We start from the raw sequence: 24,975 nt of genomic DNA, 5'->3' as shown, positions 1-24,975 counted from the left end.
GAGCATGCAAATCCCTTAATATGTCGAACTGATGTCTTTAGGACATCTTTATTCATTGCAGCTGTGAACGGTTATCTCTATCAGACAAAGCAGGAAGAACAGCCATGACAAACAAAGGTGTGTAGGAATTCAGTAAAAATTCAACAGAAACATGTCAACATTATCAGGCAAGATTCCAACCATTTGAGTTTACAGTGCTTTTAATAAACTTAAGGTGACAAGAATTTTAATATCCATTTTTTCTGTACAGAGCATAAGACAGCGGTGTTGGTGTGACACCGTAGGCCTACTGGAAACAATGGATTCCATCTTGTCTTTGTGTTGGAAGTATACAGATGTGCAGGTGAGTGAACTTACTACTTTGTACCAGCGGTTTGTAAGCACCTTTATCCAATCCAAAGACATTAGGTTAGAGATCGAACAACTCCTACTTCTGAGAGTAAACAATTGTTTCAAATTCTAATATAATTAAACTATTATACGCCATGCTAATGTAAATTTACTGTGATACTTTGACATAACCCGACTTCGAAACATTCGTATTCCGCAAGCTAACAATATTTTCTGTACATAAGACTATTACAATTTGACAAGATTGTAGATGTGAAAAAGGACTGGTATAAAAGTTGGCTCCTGAATGAATACACTTTGAGGTTGGCGGCTGTCATTCCCACTCCTTGGAAACACTGATCATTCAGCAACCATTCTAAACAGGAAAAAGTGTTCTATCCTGTGTGTGTGAACCATATCCTAGCTGCGTCAGTGATAAGACCGTAGTATTATGAACTAGTAAAGACAGATAACTTTCTGCCCATTATTCACAGCATAATATCCGCATGTGACCGGTCCCAATTTCAGCATGTTCAAACTAGGAAACGACCGAGTGGAAATGTCATGCTCAGAGGTAAAAATTGAACCTGCAAACAGAATCTTATGGGGCCATCCACCGACAACAAAGCTTCCTTTACTTTGTGATTTGACAATTGGGTAACAGTAACAAGTGCACTCTTCAATTCTCTTTGATCTTGCAAATATCAGATTAAATCAAAAATAGTGGAGATAATGTTTGTATAGGTGTAAATATAATACCAATTCTTCAGGATGATAACATAACCTTATAATCCAGTTTTGGTTATAGTGGGGACACTTACAGGTTTGTATAGCTACCATGTGGAGAAAAAAGGAGAAGCAAGAACGGCTCTTTGTGGCAACTTAGTAGTTTATAAGTTAGTCATTCCTTTGCATCGTAAGTTAAACATAGCCCTACTAGGTTATAAATCAATATATAAATATCACATATTGTCAAAAGCATATAATCTTATTTCAGGGTAACATCAAATACAGGATTGTTTTGGTTTTCTGATAGTTTTTGCTTCCTCAGGGGAGGGTAGAGATTGTATTGGTTATTTCTGAAATAATATTTGGTTCGTCAGTTTTAGTGGAATTGGTATGTATGATAGAAATGATATGGAAGGAGAAGAGAAGGACAATGGGATGTTATTAGTTGGTTCATAGAGGAATCTCAGTGGAAATAATAATCTGGATAAGTCAGGAGACCAAGATCAACGAAGAATGACAGGGTGACTGTATATTCAGTTTCAACAGATTTTTATTTATGCCACTATCTGTAAAGCAAGGATAAACTCTTTACCGAGTAGCAAGGATAAACTCCAGTTATGACCCATAGCGAATCCAAAAATCTAAACTCCAGAAATAAAAACAAACCACTAAAGTGCTGACTTATATTTACTAGTGTCAGATTTGTAATACTTTATAAACTAAATCCAATGAAAATGTTTGCTGCTTAAATTTCAGATAATATTCCATTGTTCATCTCAAATACCCAAAGCATACAATGCAGCTCAATCCAGTAGAAGCCCTTCAATCCCACACACAAGGAGGTTACTTTTCATTTTATTTTTATACAACCTATCAAATGTCCTTATTGACTAAAGTTCTTTATCTGGTCTGCCAGAAAAAAGTGGTACCCAGTTTGATACTGCAAAAGCAAACCTGGCTGGCTGACACCATTAGTAAGAGTCTTCTGTCTGCTCTCCTTGCCAATAGTTTGGGAAGAGTTGGATCTGTTCTACTGAAATAAAGGATGGCGTCCCGTGTAAATTAGCTTGTTAGTCTGAAACAAAATAGATGTGCTAACAAGCTCGATAGTCTCTCCAAACAGATGAGAGACACTTGGATCACTAACGTGCTGACACTCATTTATTCATGTAAAATATGTCACAGAACATTAAACATTAACAAAGAAACTCTCGCCGCCACAGATTCCATGCTGCACATCACGCTGATCTCAAATGAGGTCCGTCTTCATCAAAATTCATACACTGTTGTCACAACAATAGAGTTACCTTCATCACAAACATCACAAATGTTCTACTGTGACTCAACTCAGGAAGGATGATCGTCACACAAACACCGCACATTAAAATGTAATATTTCAGACAATTTACCCCTAAACATCACCAACATTCTGTGATATTCTATTGCACTGAACTAGGTAGAAAATCAACCAGTGATCTGATAAACTACAAGTACATAAATGTGATTTACTTGCCTGCACACATTATACATCTGAATGGGATTCTACAATTCCACCATCTGTTCATAAAGGAGAGCAATGGACTTCTATTGCCCCATCTCTGAATATTGCTCTATTAGAGGTGCAGGAGAGGTGAATCGAGGCTCTTGCATAGCTCCCGAGCCACTTATTTATATGCAAGAGCTGCAGACACTTCTAAGTGCCTGAATTCATGTTACCAACGTAACAAGTTTCTACAACTAACAGATTTACTTGAGAAAAATTAGATAATGCCTAGATAACCTAAACAATAAAACAAATATATGCTAAGCTAACAATCTTCACCTTCTTAAAATTGCTTAAAAAAAGGACTGTTTAAACTTTGTTAGATGTAGTGATATCCATTTTGTATGCACAGATAAAGGACCATCTAAATGTTCCCTATACAAATATATAACACATACACTTCTTTCAGTAGCTAGGAAAAATCCAATCAGACAAACTCTTTACCAAGAATCAGAAGTGATGAGCAATCACAACTTGGTGTGCAAAAAATAAACGCTAGCAAAAACAGAAAAAAGTGTGCAATAAGATTGATAGTGGGATCTCAGCTATCTGTATTAGTAGTAGTAGTTATTTACACATATATTGCTCACCTGTAGCTGCCCAGCCCATTGTGCGAATCAATCTGGCACATGGTTTCTAGCAAGGTTCAAACCCTCCTATTTATTTATTTTTATTTTTTAAGTCCTTTCCAACGACTAAGCACTGTGGCACAATGCATGAATGATGCTGTACATACAGCACCATTCTGCTCTATGCAAAGGGCAAAGGGAGAGCCGCGGAGCGGCACCCCGCTGCACACTCTTCCCCTTCACTTGCATTAGGATCGTTCATCGTCTGTAGATCCGCCCGGACAGCCGTTCGGACGATGAACGACGTGCGCTGTACACACTTATTATCAACAGAGAACCATTGGAAGTGTGTACGTAGCTTTACAATCAAGATTTTTACATGCCCAAAGATGTTTTGCATCTCCTGTAGGACTCAACCCTTCCTTGGAAATTTAAACAGAATTGGTCATGTAGTTAAACAGAGGGAAAGTTATGCAGCAGACAAGTTTATTGAAGCTAAGCCTCAACAAAAAGTTTTCTAGAAAAAACACAAAGCTCTGCAAAAATAGTCTAAATGAAACTCTGACAACTTTTCTATATTAAGTATATCTCTATATTAGTGTATATATTAGGTATAACAAAAAAAAAATTGGCAACACAGATCCCTCCTAACCATGAAACACAACATTCAAATCTTCATTTAAAATAAAATTCATAAAATGTACAAAAATTGTAAACGCAAAAATATACAGTTGGTTCCAAAAAACAAAATAATAAAAAGTTGTACACTACCACTCCAGGGTGATTAAAAGGAAACAGTTAGCAAGTCTTAGGTCATGATGACCATCATGTTTTCACCAAACATTTCAACAAGCTCAAACAATATTTACTGTGCAGTCGATTCCTTTGTTCTAAAAAAATTGAAAACATGTTTTTCTAAACATGCAGTGTAAGTACATTAAATCTAATGGCTTAAAAGGATGGTTGGCTCATGAAGTATTTGCTCATTTTCTATTGCATTTCCCAGAAACAATTAGAGAAAACTTTTATTGCCAACATTTGAATGAAAGTCACTGATTAGTAAACAAACATATAATAAGCATGGTGAGTAAACAAAACACTGACATCTCACTTGTAATCTAAAATAAAATACACATCAATTTACTGATCTAAAAACACAGCCATGTCACCATGACAAAAAAATGTTCCTTGTCTAGGTAAGCGCTGCCTAGTTTACAAGGCTCATTGTATCCAGATATCTTCAATATCTTTCATATTCTTTCAATGTGTCCTGCGCTTCTCTTTATTCTCTCGTTTTCATTTTAACACTACACTAGCAGCAATGGCTAGGTATCTGAAATAAATAGCTCCCTGCAGAGTGAAGTACAAAAGTAGCATAAAGTAGCCATTATTCACACATTGTGCAATCATTTGCAATTAATTGCTACTATATTCTTCCTGTATGCCTTAATTCATAGGGATCCATTTGTTATAAATACATAGCAATGTCCAGCAATTTTAGTAGCCACTTAAAATCACCTGTGCTCCTATTGTAAAGGCTGCTTGGTTAAAACTAAATATTGTCATTGATACTTCTAGTGAATATATTCAGGAAGTATATTGTTTAATAAAAGCATTTATGTGGAAGTCAGGTTATCCAAGAGAAGCATCAATAAATGTATTACCATTAGTTATATTACAAGACATGTAAACACCGCCTGTTCAGCAAAACCATTTAGCTAACCGGACATACTATAATCCTTTAAGCATCTTATAGGTTCTCTGCAAAACATGTGTCCTCCCCTCCTTACTCCTTTGTGTGGCAGCACACAACTCCAACGGCCAAAATATTAAAGTGATGCTCGTTGGGAAAAGCTGCAACAGAACCCATGGGTAGTTAGTTTTTGAAGCAAGTTATCAGTGTTGGGTAGCTGTTTTTAGTAACATGCATCTTTTCACATCTGCTACATATAAATAAATACATGCATGCATCACCAACTTGTACATGAAAAGTAGGCCATGGTTCTATCCCTGCTCATAAAGGTGTCAGAGAGTCTGGTGGCGGTCACCCTTTAATCTGTGTAATATATTTTTGTTCCTGCAAAGAGTCAGATACAAAATAAGAATCATTTCTTTTATTTAAGGGTTCAAAGCAAACTGGTAAGGTATTCCCAACAGGACATCCACTCACTTTGTTTCACTTCAGAACGGAGCATTATTTCAGAGTCACAATCTAAGCGTATAGTGCACAAACTAACATCTTTTAGGACGCAAAGCACTGATTGCTCTCTAGATGTAAATGCATTTCCCTAACTATACTGCACTACCATTTTAACAATTTGTATGCTTAACATCACAACAACCTAATGCAATGCAGCACGGTGGCTCAGAGGTTAGCACTTGCCTTTGCAGCGCTAGGTCCTAGGTTCGAATCCCAGCCAGGGCACTATCTGCATGGAGTTTGCAGGTTCTCGCCATGTCTGGGTGGGTTTCCCCTGGTTACTCCAGTTTCCTCCCACATCCCAAAAAAACACGCAGTTAGGTTAATTTAGGGCTTCCCCCTAAATTGACCTTAGACTACATTAATGACATATGACTGTGGTGGGGGGACATTGGATTGTGAGCTCCTTTGGGGGACGGTTGGTGACACGGCTGTGGACGTTGTACAGCGCTGCGTAATATGATGGCGCTATTTAAATATTGTGTAATAATAATAATAAATGCAAACTGAACACTAATGAAAAATTATTTAAACACTAATAACACGACAGTTAAGCAAAATTGATGCACACTCAAAACATCCATGGTTTCCACAGCAATAGGATTTCTTCTAGTTTAATCATGAAACTCTGAGTCATATGAACCATTTCTGACAAGTTCAGGAAATGAAAAGTTACACTTAGTAAACTGTAACTTCTCTCTAGGCAAAAATTCAACTTTTTTCACTCACCAGATCTAGAAGTCAGGCCTTTTGAAAGTTGAGAACAATAATAGAGGCAGGAAGCCAAAGAAAAAGTGCCTTTAAAACATCTGCTATTATTGTTATTTCACAAGCACATGGCAGCCAATGTGCTTTCTACACACAGAGGTTCCTGTTACAAGTAGGGAATGCAGTGCAACTCTAGCAATGGCCTTTAGACTGCACCCACTGACTATAAGAACCTGAAAAAGGTGGGACTACACAACTGGCAATACCGGATTTTATGTCATTAGCATACCAAAACAGACAAGGGGAACTGAGTACACAAAGTGAAGTTACTGTGAGAACTTTCTGCATGGAACTTCAAAAGGTAAACAATCAAGAACAAATCAAGTAAACCTGTTGGCCAGTCCGGATTTTTGGAAAGGTTAACATCCTGATGAGCAGCAAATACAGAATGATGCCAGATACTACCTTTGACTGAGAAAACCTGGCGTAAAACTTAAGTGCTTTGAGTTTCCGTGTTTCCAGGGCATTAACAAACCAAGCAAATATGAGGTCATTAAAATAACTACCAAGCCAACTTGATTATTAGGTCAACAACAATCAGTACAGCTTTTCCCAAGATCAAAAGAAACAACAGGTATTACTAGCCCTGGTAAAGTGATCCGTCTTTATTTTGTACACATATGAAGAACAAAACCAAGACATCTTTAATAAATCCCCCTTAACACACATAATACAAAGCTATAGTGTGGGAAGAACATACAAGTACAGATTGCAAAATTAGGTTTTAGCTCCAAAGAGTTCCTTCAGACAAAAATAATCCATACACAATGGTATTGGGATCAACAAACAGAAAAGCAAGTGAACAATTGCTTGTTTACATTACAATTTACCTACAAAGAACCACATGCGAAGTTTAACCACCTGGGCGTTACACTGAGGTCTAGATTTCTGTTCCAAAAGTGTTACAGGTTTTCATTAATTTTTTTTTTTTTTTTAGATTGTAGGCTATAATTCACTGAATTACTCAATAATTACTTATAATTCACCGAATTACCGCATAACTCACCGAAATATGTCCAAAATTTTAAAATAAAATATAAAACATAAAAAAAACCCTTTTAAAAAAAAGTTTAAAAAAAAATAGGTGTACAATGTAATGTACAGTAGCCTATATAATATATATATAATACAATTATATATATATTTTATAAGGATTTCTTTGTATTGGACTCAATACAGCTTTTTTGTATGGAGTTCAATGCAAAGAAACTCAATACAAAATTTTGAATTTCCCGCCCTGCCTCCCTCCGGCACCAACGCATGCAGCGACGTCACCGGGAAACCCCGGTGATCGTCACTGCACTCGCCGGCTGAAGATCGAAGAGGATGGACATGTCCGGAGGAGCAGAGGGAGAAGGTGAGTATTTTTTTTTTCACGCTGGACAGAACGGAGGGAAAAGAAGCCGGCCGGCTTCTTCTTCCCGGAGAGGACACCCGACACTGGAGGACGACGCTGGAACACGGCAGATAGACGATCGCAGCGGGACCAGGTAAGTGATCGATAAACCCGAACTTTTCTCACTGTATTTACATACAGTGAGAAAAGTTCGGGGTTATCGAAAATAATATATATATATATATATATATATATATTATAGCTATGGGTTTCCTAGGAGTATGGTCCTTAGGGGGCCCAGGCTGGCAAAAAGCTCACTGCTTTAACAAAAAAACTTCCTCTCTGAATTATTTAAATGATGTAAAAAAAATAAAAAATAATTAAACCATACATGGATAAAACAGTTGTGACGTGGTCTTGATGTCACCTATCTATATTGCCCATCTCATTAATAAATTAAAATAAAAATTTACTTACAGCGGACCTAAACGGAGGTTGTGTACACATGCTCAATTATTGCCATTAGAAACTTTTTAATGATCATTTCCAGTGACAAAAGACTGAAGATGAGCCCTTCTGGGCAAGGTCCTCTCCTCCTGTGTCACTGTCTGTCATTTGCGACCCCTATTTAATGTACAGCTCTGCATAATATGTTGGCGCTATATAAATCCTGTTTATTATTAATAAAAGATGAACTAGCGCTGTACACACAATGATGTTCTGTTCTATAGAGGAGAGGAAGGTGAAAGTACAAGTGGCACCCTGCTGTGCTCTCATCCGTTTACTTCTATTGTGAATCAGTCAGGACCGATCCATGGACGCCATCTAAGGACCGATGTACACACGCCAGATTGTATCGGGTGAGAATCATCTGACTTGTGTAACGTAAGGTGATAATGTAAGCTGCCATAGCTGTTTACTATAGAACCAAGTCATCAATGGAAACTTACATCATTTGTCAGTGATAGGGCCACTTTAACACAAAGTAGAGATCTGAACTCAATCTGCTTTGAGACAGCAGCTGCACAGTGACAATCTTCAGAAACCTCTATACACAGCAATTTGTTACCTCTGACCCAACATACATCAGTTTAACACCTTTCATTCCACTATATCTGGGGGCTCTGGGACTGAGAATATCTTACAAGGAAAGTTTTTCCAGTGGGTTTGAACCTAAGTAACCTATTACAGATCCAGCCCGATATTCTGTATTGCAGTCACCTACATAGCCCACACCAGAGTCACAACCCAGGAAATTTGCACTCCACATATTTCAGATTCCAACATTTTTTTCATTTACACAAGAACAAAACACTTTTTTCATTAGTTTTGCTTAGAGAAATGAAATATATTGTGATGGAGCCAGAAGCTACATTCCTTCACAAAGCCCGGGATAAATACAAACAAGAAATGTGACACTTGGTGTGGCGACACTCCCTTCTGAAGTTGGTGGGACAGCAATCAATATTTAGCCGATAAAAAGTACACAAAGCTGTCAGAATAACACACAGGATTGCCACAAATAGAACATTTACCCGCCAACACCCACAGAGAAGAGTTCTGCAACAAAACAGGCAGAAGCCCTGCACAGACAGATAGAAAGATCCCAAATCTACCTGCAGTCAGCGGCTGGATGTACACAGAACACCAACACACCGGACGAATGTTTACACCTACAGACAACACAAATGTTTGGGTACTGCACAGCCCAACCTATAATAGGCAGGTCCCCCCTGATACAAATGGCTGCAGGGGTGACTACAAAAGCCAACATACAAAATGAGAAAAAAAATTAACAGGATATCCGCCTAAAAGCCACGATTTACTAAAGGTTTGTTTTGGCATTTGTTGTATTTCACCGAAAAAAAAGGTTTTATTACCAAAAAGATCTCCAAAATAATAAACTCCTCCGAGCAACACGTGGCGTGCATATCAATGACAGTCATGTGACTATTATTTGGTTTCATTCACTGCCATGGCTTTACCCGGGTAATATGTGACAGCATTTCCACAGCTACAGTGAGCAAAGTCCATGTGACAACAGCATGCGAGCACAGCTGGCACAAAGAGGACCTGTCACTCACACAGAACAACAAGGCTACAATCAATAACTACACAGCTGATTACCGGGAAGTAGGGGAAGTAGGGACACAATCGCCTAAAGAGTTTCTTATCAGAAGTAAACAAACTGCGGGAACATTACACACAAAGCCCGGTGCAGTGTACATAAACTATTATGGGAGCATTGGTGGTGAAATCGGTATAACTTTTTAGTCCAGAACGGGCAGTACCCTGTAACTGGAGGACAGATATACCCAATTCTCAAATGACAGGCACTGCACAGCAACCTGCAACACACAGGGAATGCTGGGATTTGTAGTCTCACAATAGTTAGAAAGATTTCACCGGCTGAAAACAAACTTCTACCACAAACTCAGCACTAGTCACCAGCAACCACACAATCTGCAGGAGGACAAAGGGCCACAAACTGCAGCACTGCCAACAGTATGGGGGGGCCCCAAAACGTGCCTGTCCCCCGGTGCCACATACAACACTTCATACCAACCCCCCCCCAACACCACCCAAACATCATACCTACCCCATACCCCAACACTCCATTTTTGCCACCCCCTATATACCCCAACACTCCATATCTGCCCCCCTATATACCCCAACACTCCATATTTGCCCCCCTATATACCCCAACACTCCATATCTGCCCCCATATACAGCCTAACCCTTAATATCTGCTTCCCTATATACCCAAACACTCCATATCCGCCCTCCCCCCTAATAACACTTTATAACTCCCCCCAGTAAGTACACACATTTTCCCCCTCTGAGCCCAGCTCTCGCCATGTATTGCCCCGGTGAATCCTCTATCTGCCCCCTCGGTAGGTCACCATATGGTCCCGGATAAGGTTCGGTATTCGCAGCAGTGACCGTAGCGCACGTTATACGTAAAGTTTTCCTCACAGATCTGTAAACAACTCCCAGTCGCTTCCTAGGCGCCGGGCCAGGGGGATTCAGCTCTGACAGAACTCACCTCCAATGCTCGGTCAATGTCCCGGACCCCCGAGCTCCGTCCCGGGGCCCCGCTGTGTCCCGGCTTCTCCTGACTGAAGGGAGACGAGTGAGAAGTTAGTGGGAAATGCCGTCCATCTGGAGGAAGGAGGGGGCGGGGCAATGGGCGGGGGTCTCTCAAGGCTGTCTGAGGGCGGATGGGCGTGTCCTCCCGTCACACTCCGAGCCCGGCAGGGTGTGGCGCTTAGTTGCTGCCTAATGCTGGCCGCCATCCAGAACCTGAAGATAAACTGCACCCCGTCACTAGGTGTGACCCCATACTGTGTCAGCCCGAAACCATCACTACATGGAATCATTCCCTGCACGATGCTCACAGCTGGGACCTGAACGCTCCATGCCTCCATGTCATTCCTCTCTATGCAGAGCTCCTGTAACCACCATGCCAGCTCATTATCATTGGCATTCAGGAACATAGAAATCTCCTGAACCCCCCTATTATACACTCATCCTGTGACCCTAATACAGGACATAGCATTGGCTGGGATGAACCACTCAGTACAATAGGGGGGAGGATTTCCTCACTGCATGGAATGCCAAGTTTCTTAGCAGACTTTGGAAAAAATAAAAATATTTTTACTCCACTCCTTATTCAACACTATAGCTTTGCAGTCGGTTTTATTTTCATGACAGGGTCTCTTTATAACATTGAATGCAAGCACTTCCTTCCCTAGTTTGGAATGGTGACGGGGTAAAATGGCTGCCTTGATTTCTGTGTTGGGGAGATCTCCCCCACATAACAGGTGTCCTGATGGAAGATTTACCCTCTCTTCCTGTTCTGGTAACAACCAGTTTTCTGCCACGACAACACGTCTTTTTGTTAATAAAATATTTGTTTTCACCTTTTTTCTGTGTTGTTTATTTTCTGTATTCTGTTGCAGCCACTTTTTGTGTCTATGCATATCGCTACATGGCAAATCTCATGGTAGGTATGATAACAGTGGACTATTTCTGTGTAATGGTCATTGTAATGGCCTCTCGTAGTCTTTATCGGAGACTCGTATGACAACATAAGAACACAATTGAAAGGTAGAGACAAAGTTGTCACCTGCTAACTGAAGTTAATATTGCAGGTCGTGGAACAAAGAGCACTTATGAGTTGCAATGTTCATTGATTGTACAAGCATTAGACACAGACACATGAGATTTCCCCAGAAATGTTTCTTAACATTTTTACCCCAGAGGAACCCTTAAAATAATTTTCAGGTCCCCTGCTAAAATAATTCAGTAATAAGAATACCCCTTACATCAGTGTTGATTCTCTCATAATGGAGTGAGAACGCCACCCTTACAGCTAGAAAGGCCTTCAGGGTCATATTGCTGGCTCTGCCAAGTGGGCATATTCATGTACCAACTGATGGGGGTCATCAAACTGCAGCTCAAGGCCCTTGAAGACCACTGAAGGATTTAATGGAACCTTGGTTGGGAATGGCTGCCCTAGAGATAAGGACTTGCATGTAACAAATATAAATTTACCAATTGTTCCCCACACTGTGCACATATTGCATCCAGAAGTTATAAGAGAAGCCCACCAGTGTTGGACGGCCATTAACCACTAAGTGCAGTTTCACATGGACTATGGCTTTGGTATAGGAAGACATGTAGCTGTAGATGTGACATGATGCTCACTGCTACAAGCCAAGGAACTTCAGAGCAAAACAAGACCAGACTTCTGACCCCTGCCATAGGGGGCATTAGGGTTACTAATGCTAGTAGACTCAAGTGCCTAAGGGCTCCTGGACGGCATTGTAGCACCCTACACCCCTGCCATTCTGTTTTTTGAGACCCTGGGCAGTGGCTCAGTTTGTCCTACCTTCCAGGGTAAGCATTTACCCCTATGGTTAGCTAGGGTTGGATAGGCACTTAGCTGTTATGCTGATCAGTGTAAAAACCTGAAATCAGTGACTTGGCACAACTAAGCAAGTCAGGATAAGGCTATGTACACAAGTCAGATTCTCATCCGACAATTGCCTCAGGGCTGATAGGACAAGAATCTGAATGTGTACAGCAATCATTGTCTGTCATCTGAATGACAGTCCTGGCCGATCCAAGGAAGACGGACGAGAAACAATCTTAATGAAAGTGAAGTAGAGAGAGCACAGTGGGGTGCCGCTACATCATTCTCCATCTCCATAGAGCAGAACAGTGCTGTATGTATGTACAGCGCTTGTTCATGCATCCTGCAGGCTTTTATTGCACGTGTGTACCGAGCCTTAATCAGTGTATTATACAAAGTCCTCTCTTTTTAACCACAACATTTAAACAAGAGGCTGAGAATACCAGCCAGGAAAACTAATAAGGAAAGGTTATGTGCTTCCATATTGTTCTCATAGTAGTTGTATTTTATCATTCCAGGCGAAAGTATTACTACAGTCTTTCTTCAGCATTTATTCATTTATTGATCCCTTTTCTAGTGTCTTAAGTGCTGTTCTTTTGTTTTAGTCTGCACACTGACTCTCAATTCCTGAGATAATAACAAGCAAAATTCTGAGGATGCTCATAAAAAGACCAATGTGATGTTCATCAAACATCAGTAAGGAAATAACTCCTCGCATACCTGTTTATTATCACACCTGGAATTTATTAACCTTGCAGGAAACCTCTATGTGACCTGACCAGTGAAAGGGATTGAGCTAACCACATATATGTGATGCTTCAGATCATTAATGCACAGCGCTGCGTAATATGTTGGCGCTATATAAATCCTGTTTATTAATAATAATAATAATAATAAAAATAATTAGACAAGGAACCACAGAAAGAGGGTCATGTATACATAAGAGGCCCCTCCATGTATCCCCAAAAATATTTCCAGCTAACCCAAGTGCAGCCTGCTTTTTGCATATGACCTCCTGCTACCCACATATGTAGTGGTATGGGTGATATCCAATTACCCTCTATTACCTGCACGGTGACCAATAAGTGACCAATTTGGCCAGGCCAATTGTCCCTTTTACATCGGTGGAAAGAATAGAACCGAGACAAGTAGTGTTGCTTTAACAAGGGATCGAGAAGAACAATACTAATCAGGGCTGACACCTAACCTACCCAATCTGTTCTTCCTTTCTATAGTGGCTGGCCACTGGGTCCTCCAGTACAGAAACTTTTAAACATATTGGAATTCAGACTTTCTTGCATGACGGTATTAGCAGAGTGCAGTCCAAAATACACCCGCAAAATATTGGGTTCCATCAGCACGACAGACTGACAGCCCTGTGCACCTCAGTAGAACCCAAAAAAACTTCCTAAAGATCCCCACCCATTCCCTGAAGTCTTGCTTTTAGACTTTTGTAATTCCTTGTATAGCAAGCCAGATTCAACATTTATTATATACTAAATTACCTGTAATCATTTTAATGATCCTGAATAATAATAATTAATTTTAATACCTAAATAGAGTTTTGGACATAAATTGCAAACAAGGAACTACAAAACTAAGTGGCAAAGTTTATCATTGTACTGAGCGAGTCAAAACCCTATGAAAAGTACATACATCACAATTTCATGCCTTCCATTTTAGTTTATGAGCGCGCTTTAATAAAAAACCAACACGAGAAAAACGAAAGCAGAAAGAAATGGTTTGATAAATGAAAGCAATCCATCGCTCAAGTGAACGCTGCCTTGAATGATAATTAGAAGTCACATATCGTTTAGCTGAATTTCAGAGGTGGGAGACCTAGCAGGGGGAAGAACTCACTCTTCATTAATAACTCGCAGGAACAAATGTGAACACAGCTGTTTTCAAGGACAGTTGGCCTGTGATGCTCAGCGTAAGAGCGGAATAAAGATCAGAACTTGTTACTGTGACCACGGCTGCCATGTAATATGTAATAAAACCAACTGTAATTAAATAACCCTTTCATTTCTGAACACAACAGTGATTATATATATATACATACGGGTAGTCCCCGGGTTACATATGAAATAGACTGTAATTTAATTTGTATGTAAGTCAGAACAGGAATATTATTTTATTAAATGCAATTAGGACAGATGCTTGTCTCGACATATTTTTAGGCAATCTGGTGTCAGTTACTGTATAAAATCCTTACTGTGAGTCAATCACCAAAAAAAAAAAAACTTTATGGAGCCTAGACAGACATTCATTAACTTTTGGAGCAACCTGTGCTTTGATATGCAAAAAGAGACCACTGCAGAATTTGTCTTGGTCATTAAAGTGTTACAAAAGGTTGCAGAACAGCAAGACTATTCTTATAGAGGACAAAAGTCATGCAAACCGATTCCCCCCTATCAAGCCTCTGTCCTGCACAGGAGCGAGCAGGGATGCCCCATTCATATCTAGGAGTCGTCTGTATGTCGGATGTCCTTAACTCGGGGACTACCTGTACATATATAAAGTTTTAGATTAAAATCTTATTCATTCTAGCCTGTGATGATTTAATGGCATGATGCAGTTCTTTTAAACTGCTAGACAGTCTAAAAGAAGTCAGTCCCAAGGTCCTCAGTTCCAGAGAATATAATGAGTTTCAAAAAGCTAAAATGTGTTTATGGCTATACTGCATATGCTCCACCTGTCCCTACTTGACAAACTCAGCCCTAAAACATTCACAAGTTGGATGCCAAACACTGCTAAAGCAGATGGGGGTGTGACGTGCCCCCATACACAAAATGATGGGGTTATTGATTAGTATAACCATTGACTTGTGTTGGGGTCCGCTATCAGGTGAATATGTTATTTAGCCTGGTCCAGGGACAGTTCACACCAGCCTTTCTTTACTTTTTTAACATGGCATAAATTTCTGGTTTTCATGGAACTCCTGTTTACTATATCCATAGTTCACAGTACATTGGCCTGGTGGCCATAGACAAGAATTATTCTAACATCTCGTCAGTGGAATGAATGCCACTATCTTTGGTGTCACCTAAATTGCCACAAGAAGCAGAAGAACCCCAAGCGACCTCTGAAAGAACTCTGGTTAGGAAACACTTGTAAAGACTAACTTTCAGAAGTCAAATTAGTATTAATATTATTAATAATAAACAGGATTTATATAGGGCCGACATACTACCATCTCCTGCTTGAACCGTGAATAACATATGTTGGACCAGTGGATTCATGCTACGTACTCCAAACATCCATGCATCCATGTGTCCATGCTATCCAGTAATAATCTTGAATTTCATCTATTTTTGTAATCCTAGGCTCATTACAGCATAATTTTTCTGTCTTCGCTGGCCCCGATGGAATTAAGGGTGATGTTTTTGAGCCACCATTTCTATCGGCCATTGTTGTAAATCCGTTATGGACTAATCATTGATCCGATAATTGTTTTCCCAATTCTCTAATTAACATCAATCATTAGAATGTTAATCAATCATTGAATGTTTTTTTGTTTTCAGCACTATTCATTTTAAACTCTATGTAGTAATCTACACATCAGCGGTTTTTAAGATGCTTCAGCCACCAAGAATCATTATACGCTCAAAGTTGCCAATTTACCATTCTAATTTGGTCAAACAACATATGGCTCTTTGTCTGTGTCTGCAAACCTCATGTACATGTAAACTGCCACCTCATAATTTGCTTTTCAGAGATTTGCATTCATGAAAGAATATACCTAACAACGTAACCTCTTCAGCTTTTGTATCAACTTTCCCATTATTGACCTGATAATATAGATAAGAAGTCATCACATGTTATCCACTGTTTGAGCTGGTTTTGGGGAAAAGTTTGTTTAATGTAAATAAAAAGTACACTTTGTATTCTAGATTTTTCCCTCTTTAAAAGTTAAGTAAGTTAATTGCATATTTTTGACACTGAAAATAATTAATAAACAAAAAAAGTAACAAATAATAAAAAAAAGTAGACAAATAAAACAAAAATGTTATTAGTAGAAAAAACAAACAAACAACATAAACCCTGCAGAAAACAATCTAGGGACAGAAGGAATCAATTAAGGCTGATTGGGGTTAAGTAGTGGTAACATTTTAAATATAGGGTTAGGGGGAAGCACATGGAAAATTTGGCATCAGGCAACATTCCATCTGCAATAAACATTCTTTCCTGCCTGAAATAATACAAACTAATAAAGGAACAAGTTTTATTTGTGAGGTCACTTTAACTGCAACTACTCCTGTCAGCAAAACTTGATAAATATTATTTACTGAAGCTGACATAATTAAGGCTTAAGGGAATTCTCGGGTGACATGAATATTCTGTAAAGGAAATATATATAGATATGGCCATTTTATTAGGTACTCCTGTTCAACTGCTTGTTAATGCAAATATCCAATAAGCCAATCAGCAACGGAATGCAATTAGATATGTAGACATACTTCTTGGAATCTCCCTAAAACTGGAGAAGGTAGTTATTATGTCTGAACATGGGCGATCCAGCAAACCTGTAATGTATTTCAAATTTTTTCCTATTATTTGGCAAAAGTCTTCAATCCTCAACCTAATCCACTCCAGGTTTGCTGGATCTCCCAAGTTCACTAAAGATAGTCTATCTTCTCCAGTCTTGAAGTGCTTTAATAAATCAGCCTGAGTGTCAGGGCAACCTGCTGAAGTTAAAACTTACCACAATGATGAAAAAGGTGATTTAGGGGACTTTGATCATAGCACAGTTGTTGGTCCAGGCGAGCTGATCTGAGTATTTCAGAAACATTTGCTGGGATTTTCACTTACTACCATCTCTAGGGTTTATGGAGATTGGTTCAAACAAAAGGAAATGTGGAATGGAAAATTGGTTTGAGCTGCTACAGGGAACACAGTAACTGAAAGAACAACTCTACTCACAAAATGTAGAAGACCATACCTGAACAAACCATACATCCAACCTTGAAGCAGATGGGCTACAGCAGGATTGGCCAAACCGGGCACCATTTCTGCCCACTAAAAAGAAGAATCTGAAGCTACAATTTCTACTAGTTGCTACAATGCTGCTTTATTTATGGCTACCAAAAATTATAAGTTCTGCTTGACATAAAGAAAAGCCCTGAACTTTATTAAAGACTGGTGTACAACAAAGAAAAATCAGCCCGTGAATATAATATGTGTTATTATGGTTTGTGGTCCACCACAAAACTGAACAACTTCATGGATTTTTTAAAACAAAGAACTGACTACTGTAGTTCAATAATCCCCACTGCGGGCAAAGCACATTTAGCAATATATTGCTTTAGTAAAAGTATATAAGCTATTGATCTACTGCTATCCAATGCCATGCCTTGGGTACACAACACTCAACCAATGTATTTATAGGAAATATTGTGAAAACAGTCTCTTGATGACTATGATTTGTTTTTCTATTAAACAAGAATACAGATGGGGAGCTAAATTTGCACTCTAAATAAAGTCCCTTCCTAGTCAGGATTAAGCAGTCTAAGCTCCAATGTCCTAGTAACAAAACAAATAATATTTATGAATGACTTTCCTCATCACAGTGGAGTATTGGTACTGACAGATGGCTAGCTTGGTATGAAGTACATGCAGATGGTGATACATCAGCTGTCCTGTATATAGTGGAAGATGTTTAGTTTAAAATATGAATCTAGTTTTATTTCCCGTCTCTATTTTAATCGATGAATAATCAGACATGTGAATACTAACTTAGCTATAAAAGTGTTACAGTGTAAATAGCAGCTTTGGCTAAGTAAACAATGAAACCAACATAAAACTACTGTACCTGTAAAAACCCCAAAAACTGCCAAATTGCTGCAAAGTGCAAAAAAAGACTTCATAGCATTTATTCTCAGCCAGGGTCACCTGGAACCCTAGGTTTCCTCCAGAGATCACCTACACTGCAGTTCAATAACCTCCAATTTGAGTTTCAAGGCCAATTGCAACTTGACAGAGCAAGCTGCAGGACACCAATTCTTTGTTTTAGCTGTCTGTAAGTGTAATATTCCGATCACCCTTGTAAACGGGGCATTCATCCCATTGATCCCCAATAAATTAGTTTTAGCATTGGTTCCACAAAATTATTTTAAGGTCTCCTTTGGGGTAAAAAGGTTAAGAAAGGCTAGTTTATGGGGCTTTTAGTTGCTGCTGCATTTGAATACTGACTCACCTTCTACAAAGCATCAATACCCCCAGGGATATCTAAGCAACTAAAGCCCAGTTCCAGGATTTTCCAAGAAAAATTCCCAAGCATAGGATTAAACGGGCACTGCAACAGTTAAATAGTACATTTTGTTAAGAGGGACGTTAGGTTAAAGTTTATATACCTCATCCCTCTCTCCCTTAGCAGCTGGTGCAGTTCCTTTTCCATCCAAATTCTGGGTCATTGGCTGGCCCTCAGAGCATCTTACAATGCAGGACATAGACAATAACAGCAGTACCTGCAACTATATCCATGAGTGGATTATTGGAGAGCCTGCAGAAGATAAATTTGAAGACAAACCTATGCTTTGCCCATTGCCCAGGGTTTGTGCTTCCCCTTTGTTCCGTTTACTTATTGGCTTCAAAGACTAGGATCAAGCTCCAAATAGAATCTTAGATTACAAAATAGAACTTAAAAAATAATCTTTATAAAGTGATGCTAGTTATCTGATTTTACCAAGACCCAATACACAAATAAGGCTGGTGCCCTGGGTACTTGGACAATTCTTTTTTGAAAGCAGAGCTCAACCCATGGCATACTCACCCCTCCCTGTTCCATAGCGGGCGCCACCATATTCTTCCCTCCTCTTTTGTGATTTTTGACCGGGCTGGGATAATGTTAATTCAGTCCTGGCACCTGCAGGGGAATCCAGGATGTGATTGGGGTCCAGGCAACCAACGCCAAGTTGCACATGTTGCAATTTGACAGACGAGTGGCAATTGGGCAGGTAAGAGCATCTATAGCAGAAGTGACATCGCCTTTCTGCAATAAACCCTGTCCTATGCCACATTTTTAAAGAAGAACTAGTTATATTATGCCTGTTATTATTTATTATTATTATAAAACAGGATTTATATAGTGCCAACATATTAGGCAGCGCTGTACATTAAATGCCATTAAACATAACCATTCAAGGAAAAAATATAGAAGTTGTCATTGTTAAACTGTTTTTGAAGCAATGATGCCGTCCTCCTCATCTATGCATTCTTCATTGGTGGTCACTGATCTGGAACAAGCATACAGAAAGTAAAGTCTCAGGACACCTGGAGGCTTCTGGGTCAGTGACTTATTAAGTAGAGAGGCATGAATACAAATATACCTAAAGCATGCACTTCCAAAAACAAGTCAGCCGTGGAAGTTTCTGCGCCTGTATCCTGCGAAGCTTATCTGAAGTAGACTTGGTTTGACCAAAACCATGGACGACACATTTACATACATTATAGCTGTGTAATACATTATCTATTTATCTATGTTTAATCAATTTTATATTTCTTGTGATAACTACAATGTAAACTTTTTAATAGTAATTTGATAAAACAGCAAAACAAGGGGTATGATAAACAATGTTAACAGAAACACCTATATGTATTAAATGTCATTAGATAATATTAGCTATATTTAATGCTATTCCATCTGGAAGAAAAAAAAATCAAACAGCAGAATCATTTTAATAAATGATTCTTAGATGCTGTCTCATAGGAATGGTATCTAATAATAATAATTAAACCTTGGGGAAGAATTGTGAATTGGGATTCTTGGAGCTAAAAATAACAAGGTCCTGCTCTGATGGCCTCTGATCCGAGCTGTAACAAATTCAATTGCAGATTGCTACTTTAAATGCCAGAAACATCAATAAGAGAAATAGGTTTCTGAGTTCTAATTACGTTTGTGAATCATGAGTGTTTTCTCCCAAAGAGACCAAACCTGCAGATCACAAAATTGGAAAGCCTTGGACTATAATTCCAGCTATGATGACTCTTCTGAATCCAGTTCACCCAAAAGCAATCAGAGATTTAAATGCTCTTACATAGTTTAGAAGAACTGTCAAAGGTATCATTGGCACGCGCTCATTTCCCCTGTGTGACAGTAGGCAGGCGATGTGTCTTTTAGCTGTTCTTATCTAGACATAGCATAATGGCCTACAGCTGCCATCTCCGTGATGTGCCAGAGAGAAACATCAATCCAATGCCATGTTATATTAGTGTATAAGGTCAGTACAGATTTAACGTTGACAATTCCAACCCTATTACAGTTTTTGCAGTGTCCATTTAAATGTTCTTTATAATTGTGTCAACAGCCCTATACTGGTATTAATATACTGCTAAATAATCATTTTACAAATACAAATAACTATTGCATTTCTTACTTTCTAAAGCAGGGGTAGGCAAACTTTTATGGCCACTAGGCCATTTCAGGGGTGGGCAGGAGTACACTAGGCTGGACTCTGAGTCCCGCCCTAATAGCCCCTCCCACCACCATGGAACGGCCCCTGAAGTGAAATCTCTCTCCTCTGTATATATTGCGGAGGACAGGGATTTCCCTTCAGGGAGTCTTCCCTATTTACCGCGCTGGGGGAATATCAATGCTGGCCACGGTAAATAGGGGAGCAACAGCAATTAGGTGGCACTGGAGCTCCTGCTCCGGTAGTTCCTGACGCCAGATCTGATCCGGCCGTCATTAGGCCAAGTTGGCCAGGGGGCATTAGGCTGGAACGAACTACCGGCTAGGCGGTTCACCTTAAGGTGAACAATAAAACCTTTACCTTCTTGACAAGGTGCATCTTGTTTGGAGTCCCAAACAACACATTCAATTCCAAAGAAAAGTTTATTTATGGTGGAAGCAAACACCCCTGTCCCCTATGTGGTGGTTTTTGTGGCTCTTTATTGGTGGGTAGGGTTTACAAAGATTCCCTATAACCATAAATGCAGGGTAATTGTAAAATAGGAACCTAAAGGTAATGGTTATAATAATAGGCAATTATGTTCTGTGCGATGGAACACCATGCCTTGCCTTTTTTACCTCCAGGCTTGCTTTAAAATAAAAAGCCGAAGTACCTACAGACACATTTATAGATAAAAACAGGCAGATGTCTTGCTGCAACAATGAAATCTGGTTACTGCAAGAACACTAAGTTCACTAAGACCTATCAACTGGCTGGGTATTTCAAGCAGTGCTAAATGTTGGCTAATTTTTTATTGTAGACTAGGAAAGTATGCCAGGGGGATCAAGACTAAAAAACATGTCCACAAAAACTACTTCAACATAAATTCCCAGGGCTCTGAGCAAACGCACAGCAGTTTCATACATCTTATTGCCTAATGCCGAGTACACACATGCAATAATTATGGTTGGAAACGAACGATTAACGACCCATTGTCCAATAATTGTTAACAAAAAAAGTGTACAACGACTGGCCAACGACGCCGATGAACGAGGATTGTCGCTGGGTGACGATCGTTCACAATCTATTGTGTGTACGGTTGTTCAGTGATCGTGGATGGTTCTGCAGTACACTTCCTCCTTTACATGTCACTTCCTGCATCGTTTAAACGACTGTATCTAGCGTGTGTACATTATTGGTGGATTATATTTGAACGATCGTATCGTTTGAAGATGTTTACAACACAAATCCACACTATCACTTATTGACAGTTTGCTGTTCTTCATAAAGTAATAAATGATCACATGCTACATTATATCCTGCTGAAAAAATGCAGAGAATATCCATGTGATGCCAGTATTTAGCTCACTTATTAAAAAATGTAAGAATAATAATGGGCACTTTAAAGCTAAACTCCAACATGCACAGTTGAAATACATGCATCCACATTTTTAACCACCAAAATATTTGTGATCTTGTTCTGGGAGAACCTGGGTGATGCAGCAAACCTGATCTGTTCCAGAATTAAAAACATTTCTCAACTAATAGCAAAACATTTTTAAGAAATCGATTACTCAGGCTTCCTATGTATCAGACACGTAAACAAGATTTAATCTCTACGTGTATACATATGAGGAATCCTGTATATTCTGTTTTAAGCAGTTCAGATATTTTTAGATCTGCATAAACAGAACTCGTGGAATGTTTTAAATAAGTAAAATAGGTGTAAGGTAACTATAGAAACTCTTCTACTAAATTACAAGTCTGCTTAGTATCTCAAAACTCCCAAAAGGGCCACTTCCAATCTTTGCATTGTGTTGCTGCACAAATATCAATGTGTTGCATTTTGCATGCATTAACGCAGTTTTTTGTAGTATGTTGCGGTGTGTTCCCATACAAATGGCAATGTGAACTATATATTTTTTAAAGATCAGTTGTGTTAAACACCTTCTGGTATTTCTTTGGAATGAACTGTCAATGTGTGGCAATAGAAGAAAAACTGGACTTGCCCTTATATTTTAATTACCGTGTATTGTAATATGCTGTGGTGCTGGGTTTGCATTCCACTGAGCTTGTGTGTGGAGTTGGCACAGCAAACGTGTGTCACAGCAATGCTATGGAATAAGCCAGCCTAAGAATAAGTTACAAATGCATAGCAATGGCGGAAAAACCAGACCCACAACTTTTATTTGGTGCAGTGTGCCATGTGCTCTATAGGTGTGTTGTCCGCTACTTTCCTTGTGCATTGTGCGTCATTACATTGCAGTTCAACACACTGCACAAACGGCTATGAGGGGAAAGGTATTGGAGTAACAAACAGTAAAAGCTGGCCATAATCTAAACCTGAATCCTTACATGACCCAGAATATGTCTGATGACAAAGAACTGTCCTTGTGGTCACACAGTCTTCATGTTATGCTCCCCCAAAAAAGCTTATCAAAATATGTTCCATTTAATAAAATCTGTGCTGAAACTCAGCAATCATCTGTCAGTGTTTCCTACTAAGACAGTGTAATGCTACAAATGTGATAAGGGCATGAGTCAGGCATTATAATTAGACAGTACAGTGCATGTGCCAAAAATCTTGAAAAATCTGGAGTCACTAGTATTGGCAGCACTGTATCTATTCCTAGAATGATAGCATACAAATATTATGAAATGGTATATAAAGCTGTATAAAGCTGAATATGTGTGAACACAAAGTTAGTTTACAAGCAGTAAAGTAAAACTATCAGTAAATTGAATTGTTTTTTAGAGTGTCAACAAAATATATCAAATGTATAATAAAAAAAAATAAAAAAGCCATCAGCTTTCTTTGCTGCATTCTATGAGCTCCAGGAAAGTGACCGTGCCAAGGCAGAGGGTGCAATCTGAGAGAATGGTATCAACTCTATTCTCCCGTCAACCATCATAGGAATTGTAACACTAACTTGGTAGGACATTACAAAAAAATAATAGGTGATAGAGTGAAAAAAATATATTATCTGTAGTCTCTAATGAAACACACATGATGATCCTGGTTACCAGCGACCAGGGGAACTAGAAAGCAGCATTTGTTATTTATTAAAGAGTACATATTATATTAAAATAAGTGAGCAAACCACACCTTTATAATACTGCCACAGACATTGCTGATTCAGGTAAATTTTAATAATGGGCCCTTTTAAACATACATAAGTAATCAATATACAGAATAATGATATAATATTTTTTTACTTTTTATATTTAGCTTTAGGCATCAAAGGAACCTGAAAAAAATAATCATTGTCCAGTAAACTGGTTAGATTTGCTATTATAATCTGTTTAGAATAATTGGTATATGAAGGGCTACTGATACCCAATAGCACAAGGAATACTCATTGGACTACTTTGCGCCTTATATACATTTCCTGCTTTAGAACCGTCAATACTTATAAAATCTTGCAGTAATTTTCAAGCATCCCCCAATGTTAAACCAAAATATAAATGGACGCATTGGGATATATAACCTAGACCTGAGCAGGGTAGGGTGGTATAAAGGGACGGAATTACTAGTTAAGGGATTACCAAAGTTCATCAAAAATGTACACATGAAAGCCAATCTAAGTACACGGCTAAAATACACTTATATGTGTTTATGGGATATGTATATCTGTCCATACATGTTTGTGAGTCACACGCCTCTGCCAGACAAGCACAGCCACAAAGCTGGCACTAATTCATTTATAAATACAGTATTGTTACTCTTTCCACAACTAGTTTATTGGTCTGTGAAGTAGCAGGAATACACTGATGAGTCCTCATTACCTCTCACACCGCTCTCTCCTCCTGTCAGCACATATAAATGCGTAAGAGTCCCTCTTGGCTTCCTCCTTTTCCCAGAGTAATGTACTGCTTGGATGTAAGAATCCAATATCAGGACAGATTCATGTATCCTTACTAGCAGTATTTAAAATTCCATTTATTTATAAAGCAACTGCATCAAATGGTATTTTTTAGACCTTTTCAGAGTTCTTCTTTAAATCCTGTAAAACAAGTGATCAGTGTACCATTCGTTACATGGCTGTACAAGCATAGTTGGATTGTGACTATCAAGGTCTGCACTAATAGCCATCACCTTGATTTGTGATGTTCCTAATCACCAATTCCTGCCGGCACATTGTAAATAATTCATAGGAGATACATATACCCTCCAAATGTCTTAGGCTGACAT

At 38.9% G+C, this 24,975-nt stretch overlaps 1 protein-coding gene across 3 annotated transcripts in view; it reads right to left on the bottom strand.

Moving 5' to 3' along the window:
• SGMS1 (sphingomyelin synthase 1) overlaps positions 1–24,975 on the bottom strand; it is a 157,435-nt gene that overhangs the window by 21,580 nt on the left and 110,880 nt on the right. Inside the window, exon 1 of one of the 3 annotated variants that reach the window (XM_072425159.1) lies at positions 10,522–10,657. The exons of the other annotated variants lie outside the window; for them this stretch is intronic. The gene's annotated coding sequence lies outside the window, so the exon portion shown is untranslated. Of the gene's footprint in view, positions 1–10,521; positions 10,658–24,975 lie in introns of those variants that run through there. 3 annotated transcript variants of the gene reach the window in all.

The sequence above is a fragment of the Pyxicephalus adspersus genome, chromosome 10, assembly GCF_032062135.1.
Source record: "Pyxicephalus adspersus chromosome 10, UCB_Pads_2.0, whole genome shotgun sequence".
Classification (NCBI taxonomy): Eukaryota; Metazoa; Chordata; class Amphibia; order Anura; family Pyxicephalidae; genus Pyxicephalus; species Pyxicephalus adspersus.
Note: the sequence above shows the minus strand (reverse complement) of the source record. Positions and strands in the feature narration are given on the sequence as shown.